The sequence below is a fragment of the Camarhynchus parvulus genome, chromosome 4 (genome assembly GCF_901933205.1).
Source record: "Camarhynchus parvulus chromosome 4, STF_HiC, whole genome shotgun sequence".
In the NCBI taxonomy this organism is placed as follows: domain Eukaryota; kingdom Metazoa; phylum Chordata; class Aves; order Passeriformes; family Thraupidae; genus Camarhynchus; species Camarhynchus parvulus.
Window position 1 is genome coordinate 22,796,948 of NC_044574.1, and position 9,715 is coordinate 22,806,662.

A 9,715-nucleotide genomic window follows, 5' to 3' on the forward strand; every position below is an offset into this window, starting at 1 on the left:
TTCTTGACCTCACAATTTTCTTCTGGGCCAGGTGTGAGGGGCAGAACTTGTTTCGCATCACTGACACACAGCACAGCTGCTGGGTCAGTGCTCAGTTTCTAGATACATGCAGAGAAAAAGACCTGAAAATGCAGATTTTTTGTTCAAGTTGACATGAGTAAGATGTTTGTGTCATATTGCATGTTATTATGCTCATAATCTGTCAATATTATGCAATGTAATTTGACGTGTTTTTTTTAATCTTACCTAGAAAAAATTCATGTTTTCAACTTCATGTTTTCACTTCAAATTTGAATCCAGCAATTTTACATCTCTCTGTTCCCAAATAACTAGTTAGAAAGCATTATTCAATCTCTCTGCTATAGTTCTATAAGAACCATAAGTTCTATAGAACTTTTCATGTGCAGATTTTTCAAGTGCCTTGAAGAGGATGTCCCATTTTTCTCTCTTTATAAGCACAGTGGTGGGAACATAAAGAGTTTAATGTTTCTGTTTGGGCTCACAGTGGTCTGCAGAAGCAGAGGCAGGATGGAGATGGGTGCTGGAAAGTCCTTTAGCCCCACTCAGATGCTCCAACCCTGAAACAGCCCTGCCTTTCCTGGGCATAAACTCATCAAAGTGCAGAGCATGCTGGCACTGAGCCAGGACAAGGAAGCTCAGCTGTAGAGGCAGAAAATGCTGAAAGTTATTGCAGGGCTGGGGGGGGCTGTGAGTAGTGCTAGGACACAGGGACAGGCAGCAGTCTGCTTGCCACCCAAGTCTTTAACAAGTACCTCTCACTTTGGGCTATGTATTAGATGTCTGAACTATTTTCTCTAAATAGATCACGATTAGACATGTATCTTAACCTTTGGAAAGCTGGAGTATTTAGCTGTTCTTCCAAGAGTGGGCCTTAACACTAAATCACCACAGATCTATATTGCTGCTAGGTCTGCACTGCAGTCATCCTTATTTTTAGCAAAAGGTGATGAACTTCCTTTGTCCAAATTAATGTATTTCTATTAAAAAAACACCCAAGAACACCAAGACTAATGCTTTTTTCCCATGCAACAAGAGAAATACATGAAGCACCAGCGAGCAATGAGATGCTGGGCAGGGGCACCCCTGGACAACACCCCTTGCCTGATGTGGGGCCACTGTGACTGGCCAGGGATGTGTGAACATGACAGGGCTTGAGCAAGGCATGGCAGGAGCCCAATTTTGTTGAGCAGCACCCTCCAAAATTCCCTAGCTTTGTATTTGGTGTGAGCAGGGTGGCAGATCCAGAGAGTATCTCTTAAGACCAGAGGGGGCCTTGAGAAAAGCATCAACATGTGCGAGCCACTGGGCCATGACTGATACAGGTTGGAACAGGCTGGTGTCCCAGATTATTCCCATGTATCACTGCCTATTCATCCTCGAGGGACACAGGAGCACAGCATGACAGACAGAGTGGGGGTCAGGATACATCCTGCCATAGTCTGTGCAGAACAAAGCACATGAGGTGAGGGGAAGTGGGAAACATCTCTGGAAAAGGCAGACTGATAGAGCTGAGATCACTTTGCCTGAGAACAAGTGTGGTGAGATTCTGTGCTGCCTCTCTACAAGCAACCAAGCTGAGTTCAGGGAGAGGGTGACACCAACAAAAATTCTTGGGCCATTCATGGAATTGGCAAAGGAGCCATGGCCTAACATAAGCTCATGTCTTGGCTTCCCACAGGCTAAACAGCTGTTTCTGGACAGCTCTGCAGCTGGAGCACAGCTCTCTGCATTGCTGCGCTTACACAAACCAGCATAGGGGAGTCTCCCATCACTGGTGTGAGATAGAGAGGTACATTCCAAGTCCCCATGGGTCACTGAAGCAGCACAGCTTGCCAGCTGTAAGCTGCACCCCAATGCAACATGTTTCTACAAAAGATGCTGAGAAACTGCTCCCTCAGTTCCTACCCCCAGGGCATCCTTGCTACACCTTTTTTAAGCCTCTCCAGCAGGGTGAGCCCCCTGCAGCAGGGGAAGCTCAGCTGAATTCCTCACCTGTAGCATCTGTGTGCTTTGAAATGTGAGCAGCACTGAGGGGAGAAAGCTTGTACAGGAAAAAGGTGGGCTAATGAAGAGGGCAGCACTACTGAAACTGGTGTAGGCCATTGGGGTAAACCTCCTGCAGAAGAACTGGAAGGGGCTAAACCATGAATGTCATGTGCTATAAGTTTACTTTTTGATGTCATTAGATGCCAGTCAGTAAGGCTATGGATAAATGATGATTAGGAAAATAAATGCATACATTTGATGTCCAGAGATTTTAACGAAAAACATACTGATGATGAAATAGGTACTCTCCCTCTGATCTTTTTGAGCCTAATATCCAGAACAAGTAGGAAGCATTAGAGCAAAACCAGGATTTCCTCCTAGTAAATTTGATTTCCCTCGTTGAAGCTAATTACATTGTACTAAGTGATGTAATCCTTTTTTTAAGTTACAGACTGAGAACTTAAGGAAAAGGAGACAGAAAACCAAAAAAGAGATGAGGAAAAGCAAGAGCACACGTAATTGCATTGCCTTTGTGGTGTGAAGAAGTGCAGACAGAAGTGACTTGTGGATAGACTGTGCCCTAGGGCTGTGTACAGCTTGTACCAGTGCCTGGGCTGGCCCTACTGTGCTTGCTCAGAGCAGCTGGTGCACAGTGTCTGGATTACTTTCCATGCATACTTGCTTGTATCTACTAATGAAAATCAAGCCTAAAATACTGTGTTTCTTCAGCTATGTCTTCTTAATTTAATCACTGCCAACCGCTTGATCCCACTGTGGATTTCACCTCACTCTAGTTGTCTGATTTTACCCCACTCTAATTTTGTATTTTTTTTTTCTGCAGAGCTTCCTGTTCATGCAAAGAAATCTCATTTATTGATGGTCTTTCCCTAATATTTTAGTTATAGACTCAACAAAGTTTTTGTTACCAAGGATCTGAAATTAAGTAGGACTTTTTTTTCCTTTGCTGTCCCCTTTACATTTAGAACAGTAACTAACACAGACTTTAAAATTATTTTTCTGGATGGCTGGCTTGTGCAGTGTGCCATTGGGAGAGGAGTGAAGGGAACAGGGGCTTATCCTGGGAGAGATCACCACTCAGAACTCCTCGAGGCAGCTGCAGAAGGTGCAGGAGGGGAGGCTGAGGTTTGGGAAGGTTTGTGCTGTGAATTGGGCCACTGTGACCCACAGCAGGTGTGGCTGGCGCGGGCAGCAGCAGCGCCTTTTCTGTCGGGAGCGCCGGCAGAATGCAAATGCGGAGAAATTGGCAGGAAGGGAGTGCTGGGGGCAAAGCCAAGAAATCATATCCGCCCAGGGCTGCGTGCTGGGGGCCAAGTGACAAACTGTCCCGGAGGGTCAGGCAGCGCCAGCAGCTCGCATTGCTCCAGGAGATTGGCAGTCCCTTGGCAGCACCCCGCACCCTGCACCCCGCATCCCGCACCCTGCACCCCGCATCCCGCACCCTGCACCCCGCATCCCGCACCCTGCACCCCGCATCCGCATTCCCCACTCCGCACCCCGCATCCTGCACCCCACATCCCACATCCCACACCCCTCATCCCGCACCCCGCATCCCGCACCCTGCAGCCCGCATCCCACACCCTGCAGCCCCCATCCCGCATCCCGCACCCTGCAGCCCCCATCCCGCATTCCCACTCCGCACTCCGCACCCCGCACCCCGCTCCTCGGGCCGGGGATGGAACGCGACTCAAAGGTCACCCCGGAGCTTCCTGCGCACGGCACAGAAACAGGGCTGGCAAAGGGGGCACGCACGGCAGCAGACCTTGAACCCTTGTGCAAATTTACCCGGGGATGTGGAAAAACAAACACGGAGGAGCCTGGAGAGAGTGGTGGTGGTGGCTAAAGCCACCTCTGAATAGCAGTTTTCAAACAGAGTTGGCCATGAATTTTGCAGCCAAATGCTTTTAGTTAGATATTGCCTGCTCTGGTCAGGCTTGAGAATCTTTCGCTAGGATGTGTATGTATCAAACAATTTTTTTTTTTCTTTTTTTCTTTTTCTTTTTCTTTTTCTTTTTCTTTTTCTTTTTCTTTTTCTTTTTCTTTTTTTTTTTCTTCTTTTTCTTTTTCTTCTTCTTCTTCTTCTTCTTCTTCTTCTTCTTCTTCTTCTTCTTCTTCTTTTTCTTTTCCTTTTCCTTTTCCTTTTCCTTTTTTTTTTTTCATTTTCATTCTTAGGGAGAGAAAGAGGAGTGTTTCTAGGACAGAACAGGCTATTTGGTCATAACATCCCATTTGGTTGTGATTAGAGGCCTCCCCTGGAATGAGAAAAAAGCCCAAGGCTGGATCCATACCCTGCCAGCTCCAGGCCAAGGGAACAGCACTCACTGTTTTCTTTCCCAAGTGTTTTCTCTGTTGGGGAGTGATAAGGAATGTGTTTCGGGTTGTTTCTGTGAAAGCTCCCATGCTTGTTATAGAAAATGGCTCATTTTGCAGACATAATTGTTTCTTCTCTTTATGAATGGTGCCTCTCACCTTGGGGCAGGTGGAACAAATGGCTTGCCAGCCCAGGGAGAAGGACAGTCAGTGCTGAACACCTCAGGCCAGGCTCTTGGCTGGTGAGGCATCTCTTGGTTTCTACAAACTGCTTAAAAAAGTCTTGGGTATTGTCCAACTCAGGATAGGAAAGATTTCAAAGTCTTGTAGTTTTGTGGGAGGAAGAAACTATTTTCCACCAGATGCTATTCCTCAGAAAATATGTTAGGAAGCAGCCAAGGAAACTGCCAGAACAACTAAGTCTTCATGTGTCAAGCTTCCTTTTAGTGGGGTCAAGGAATGGTTGGGTCTACTGCACTTCAGGGCTTTTCATATTTGCCTGCATTGTTGTGTGAGTTTGTAATAGAATAGAGTTCCCTAAAGCATTTTCAGCCAAAATCCATTATTCCAAAAATTGAGCTGAAGGATATTTCTCTTTGAGACTGGGTTGGGAATCATTTGGACTATGAGTTTAGCAGACAAGGAGATAAAGAACTTAACTCTCTGTAAGAAACTCTAAGGTAAGAAAACTTACACTTTCATAGAAACTTCTTTTAATAATGGTGTGTTTAAAGGAAAAAAGGTTTGCATTAGCAAATACTTGTGCCACTGCTACTCTTTGAGATAAGAACTGTTAACAAGGCCTGCATGAAATCACTGGCAATTAAAGATGAGTGGATTTTAGGATAACTAGTTTGAAATGCCACTGAAGAATTTGTGTTCTTAACAATGTGTGTTAAGTACTTTGTGAAGTATTTTGATAAATCTCTACACTAGAGACACCACCATTTTCATCACTATTTTGGAAGCTCCAGTCTCTGTGAACCCCAAGGTAGGAAGTTCAGCAAAAATGTTCCTTAGGATTTTTTACTTCACCGCTTTCAACATCCAGAATAATTTTCCCTTCTTTTTAGCTTGAGTTGTCTTTTACTTAGATGAGTTTACGCTTTTTGAAAGGCTGGGCAGTAAAAGTTTGTTTATGACAACATTAATTAATTAATAAATAATTCAGTGTGTGCATTATTTATTTTGCACATTACAATAGTCTCCTTGGCTTAGATATTTCCCATTTGTTGGCTGACGCCTGTCTCTGAAAATGAGTTTCTAAATATCAATAATTCCAAATCTGTCTAGTTCCAGTAGCCTGCCTGATGGAAGATTTTATTTTGGTGAGATGGATAGTTTCCTGGACTCATAAGCACTAAGCACAGTGCAATCACCCTGCAAGGTTCTTGACATGAAAGCTCTGTGTGTGCTCTGCCTAGTTCCTTTTGATGTTTTGGTTAGCTCACCCCAAATAATTGCTAGCTAACCTCATGCCAATATGGAATACAAAACATTTCTCTTTCTTTTCCTCTGAGAGCAATTTCTACTGCAGATTCCTAGGAGGGAAGCTTGGCCCCTCCATGAAGAAAAGTGGCTTGTATTTTCTACAAAATATGTGTGAAGACACAGGTCTTTGTGTCTGGTCCCCACTTGTGTCTGTTCCTCCCCTCCATATAACTTGAAGTCCACTTTGTGGTTCTTGCTTTTTCATCACAACAAAATTCATGTAAAGGCAGTGAGGGAAGCCAGTGGCTACAGTAAAGGAAACAAGTGGCTGAGAAAAAATTTTGGCTAGTGTAGAATGAAGTGAGAAACAGGAAAGTCATTGAGAGGAGAGAAGGGAGGAAAGCTAAGAGAAGTCACTGCTGTGACAGGGTAAGAAAAAGCTGAAATGTGTCCCTGTCACAACAATTGCTTTGGACATTAGCAGCCATCAGCCATGTAGTAGTACAGAGCAAAAAATGAAAACTGTGTTTTTTTAAAGTCCTAAATTACAGTTGCCATGTATTCCCACCAGATATTGATTAGACAGCCACTGTACCATCAATGCACAGTCAAGTGTTCCCCTCATGAGAACACATGAAACACCTGTTTAACACAGCTCCATTTTCCAATGCAGTTCACAGAGACTTGTCTAAAGGCTTACTGGACAAGTCTCCTCCTAATATTACTTGTCTAGGAGACACTTCGGGCCTCTGAGATAAGCTATAACTCATCTTTTTCTTAGAGTGCTGTTTGATATCCTTCCAAGCCAGACAAATCTTCTTTAGCACAAACCTTTATGGCCTTTTTTGTCTGTACCCTGTAGACTCCACTCCATGGCTTGACTGCTAGCTCTGATATCTGATTTCCCCAGACAGTGGCTAATCCATTTCTACTTTCTTTAATAGTAGCTTTGATGTGTCTCCCTTGTACTATGCTGTGCTCTCATTTGTCATCCATCCAACCATCCATTACTGTCTGAAATGTGGAGGCATAGCAATGTTTAGAAGTGTTCTCATCAGTTCCTTTGTGGTCCCCAGTGTCTCTGAGCTGTTCAATAAAATTTCCTTTACATTCTGTTTAGAATAGAAGTTTATTTCTCCATTAATCTTCATTTACACATCACTTTGAAACAGTAAAATCAACTGGTTCCCCTCCAGTCCCAGTACTATTATCTGCTTTAATGTCACAGCATCAAAACTCACAAAGTTTTCAGCCTGAATGACTCTACTTCTGCAGTCTGTGTGTTTTGCTACATTATTCAATATCCTTTTTATCTTCCCTGCTCTATCAGCTTCCTGCTTTGCAAGTTTGTGTTTCAGTTTCCTCCCATTGTCAGTCCCTGCAGTCACATGTCTGGTCAATGATTCAGATATCACCTGTGAAGTCTCGGTCTTCCAGGATTTTGACTGATGTTCACCATATTCCTGCCACTGATGTTCCTCAGTCAATGAATGGAAGAAGTAGCAAGAGTGTTCAAAAATCTGATTATCTCAAAGTAGTCCCTGCTTTGAATGACTTCAAAGCTGCTTTCTCAATTGCAGCATAAAAAACATTCCAAGCTATTAACAAAAGCTTAAACTGTCCAACTCTCCACAGATCAAATGTGCTCTCAGGGATTATAAAATGAATGTATTTATTTGAATACCACAGGATGCTCTGTACAGTAGATGATCATAACATGATTTTACCATCCTATTACTATTTCTGTATTCTGAATTTGACATCATTTCAAAATTAGGAATCCATTTGTTGTCTCAAATTCTCCAGACTGTTCTTGACAAGAACATGCATGATATAGACATAACTTTTCTCCTTGAGGTATTGAATAAAGATATCTCCTTCTACTCATGTATAACACTGCTTTCTCCAAATTTTGCCAAGAAATTTTCTTGTGGCAGCAGCTAAGGTTGGATGTCCTGTACTTAACAGCTAAGCTGCAATTCATCAGTTCTACAGACTGCATTTTCATTATGCAGGGTCTGGAACAGCTCCCCACAATTCAGCATGTTTTTAAAACCCAGATCAAGAGAAAGGCAAGAAAATGAAGAGGTTTGTGTGTTGGTGGACAGAGGTGCTGATTTTTTTTTAGTTCCAGATTTTTTTACCATGTAAATGTTTAATGTGATCTTATTGATGAAATTATGGCCTGTCATCCTGCCAAAGCTTCTTGTCATGCAGATATGACAGTCCCTACCTTCAGCCAAAAGGGACACAAGATGGGCATGCTCAGCAGCTGGCAGAAGCAAGCTCTCAATTATTAGAGAAACTGAATGTCTCACAGTGCTCCTTGCCAAGCAGCCACTACCAGGTGGTACAGTGACAGCTTCTGGGGCAATGCTGGTTGGCATGCACCACATACCTTGCCGAAATTTCTTTATGATATTGCTTACAAAGGTGCTTTCTGATGCTCCACTATCATGACAGTTATGATAACTTCCTTACATCCCATCCATCTGCCAAAGCACCTCCCACTATCCTTATTTTTCCTATTTAGTCTTAGGGAGATTTCAGGTGGAATTGCTTTGAGTTTTCTCCACTGACAAGATGGACATGCAGGCATTTCCAGGGACCATCAGCAGAGTTAATCTATGCCAGTAACTTCAGTGACTGCTCTTATTTCTGTGAGGTCTGAAAGGGTTTTAAGCGTATGATTTTCCTCACTAAATGCCCCACTCAGGACTGGATTTCACAACTTATCACAGTGTGAAGCTGCATGAGAAAGCCTGGCTGGGAGAGCCACCACTTCCCTGGGCTATAGCTCAATGTAGATAAGACCAGCCAGATCTTTACACAAATATCTGGTGGGTGCTCCTCAGAAACACAGGACTACCGTTCCAGAGGTGACCACAAGTGCAGAGATTTAACCTGAGATATTGCTACAGCGTTCATCTCCAGCTAAGCTTGCTTTGCAAGGAGTTCCAGCCTGGGATGTCTGAGCCAGAGCACAGCTCCTCCCTCGCCATTGTGTAAGGGGAAGGAAGGACACGTGCACTGGGTGTAGCATGTGGCACCATGTCAAGGATGGAGGGTGAGGATTCTGTCAGGTGTGGGAGCAGAGGAGGCAGGCTGAGAGGCTTCCCCAGGGCATGAGAAAGGTGAAGGCAGGAGGAAAGCATGGCTTGCCTGGAGACTAATGGAAGGTAGAACTTTAGTATATACTTATCCCAACAACTATTTCCATCTTAAACAGCCTGAGCTACATCTAGCAAAGAGGTTTTTGTCTGTGTGCTGTGGGAAAACACATGTAAAGGCACTGCTGGTTACAACTGCCTTATCAATGTTTTCATTTAAAGGATGTGAATTGACTGGCTGCAGAGGAAATGTGAAGGGATGCTCACAAGGGAAAGGCTCTGCTCACTGTGTGAGCATATGTTTATTTAGAAAAGGTATGAAAATGTATTTCAGTTATTGGTAAAAATTAATTTCCATCATATGAAGTAAGACAAATCACCTGCTTTTTCTAAGTGGTCAGGTCCTGAGCTTCTCCTGAGGCATTTCTCCCTTGGGAATCTCCCGGGAAGTCTCCTTCCACCGGGGCAGTGTGCTCAGGCTGTTAGCACCTTTTAGGAGGCCACCTTCCCTCAGCACCAAGTTGGACTGGTTTGTTCCACACCTTTGTTTTGGGGTGAACCGAGGCTGCTGAAGCTGAGGGCTGGCACTGCTCTCTGTGTCACTGTCTCACGCCAGTGTCACACTGATGTAATGAGGCCTCCGCCGGGGTTCGGGCTGCCCCCGGCGGGCTGCAATGGATCCTGTCCCCGGCGGGCTGCAATGGATCCCGATAGCACAGTCCTGTTCAGCACAGCCTGTCTGAGTTCCCAAGCAGCTCCCAGCCGCAAGCCACCTTAGCAAGCTTAGGTGATATCAGCTCTTAATAATTATCAGCTCATTTTATGATTTCAGCTCTTTG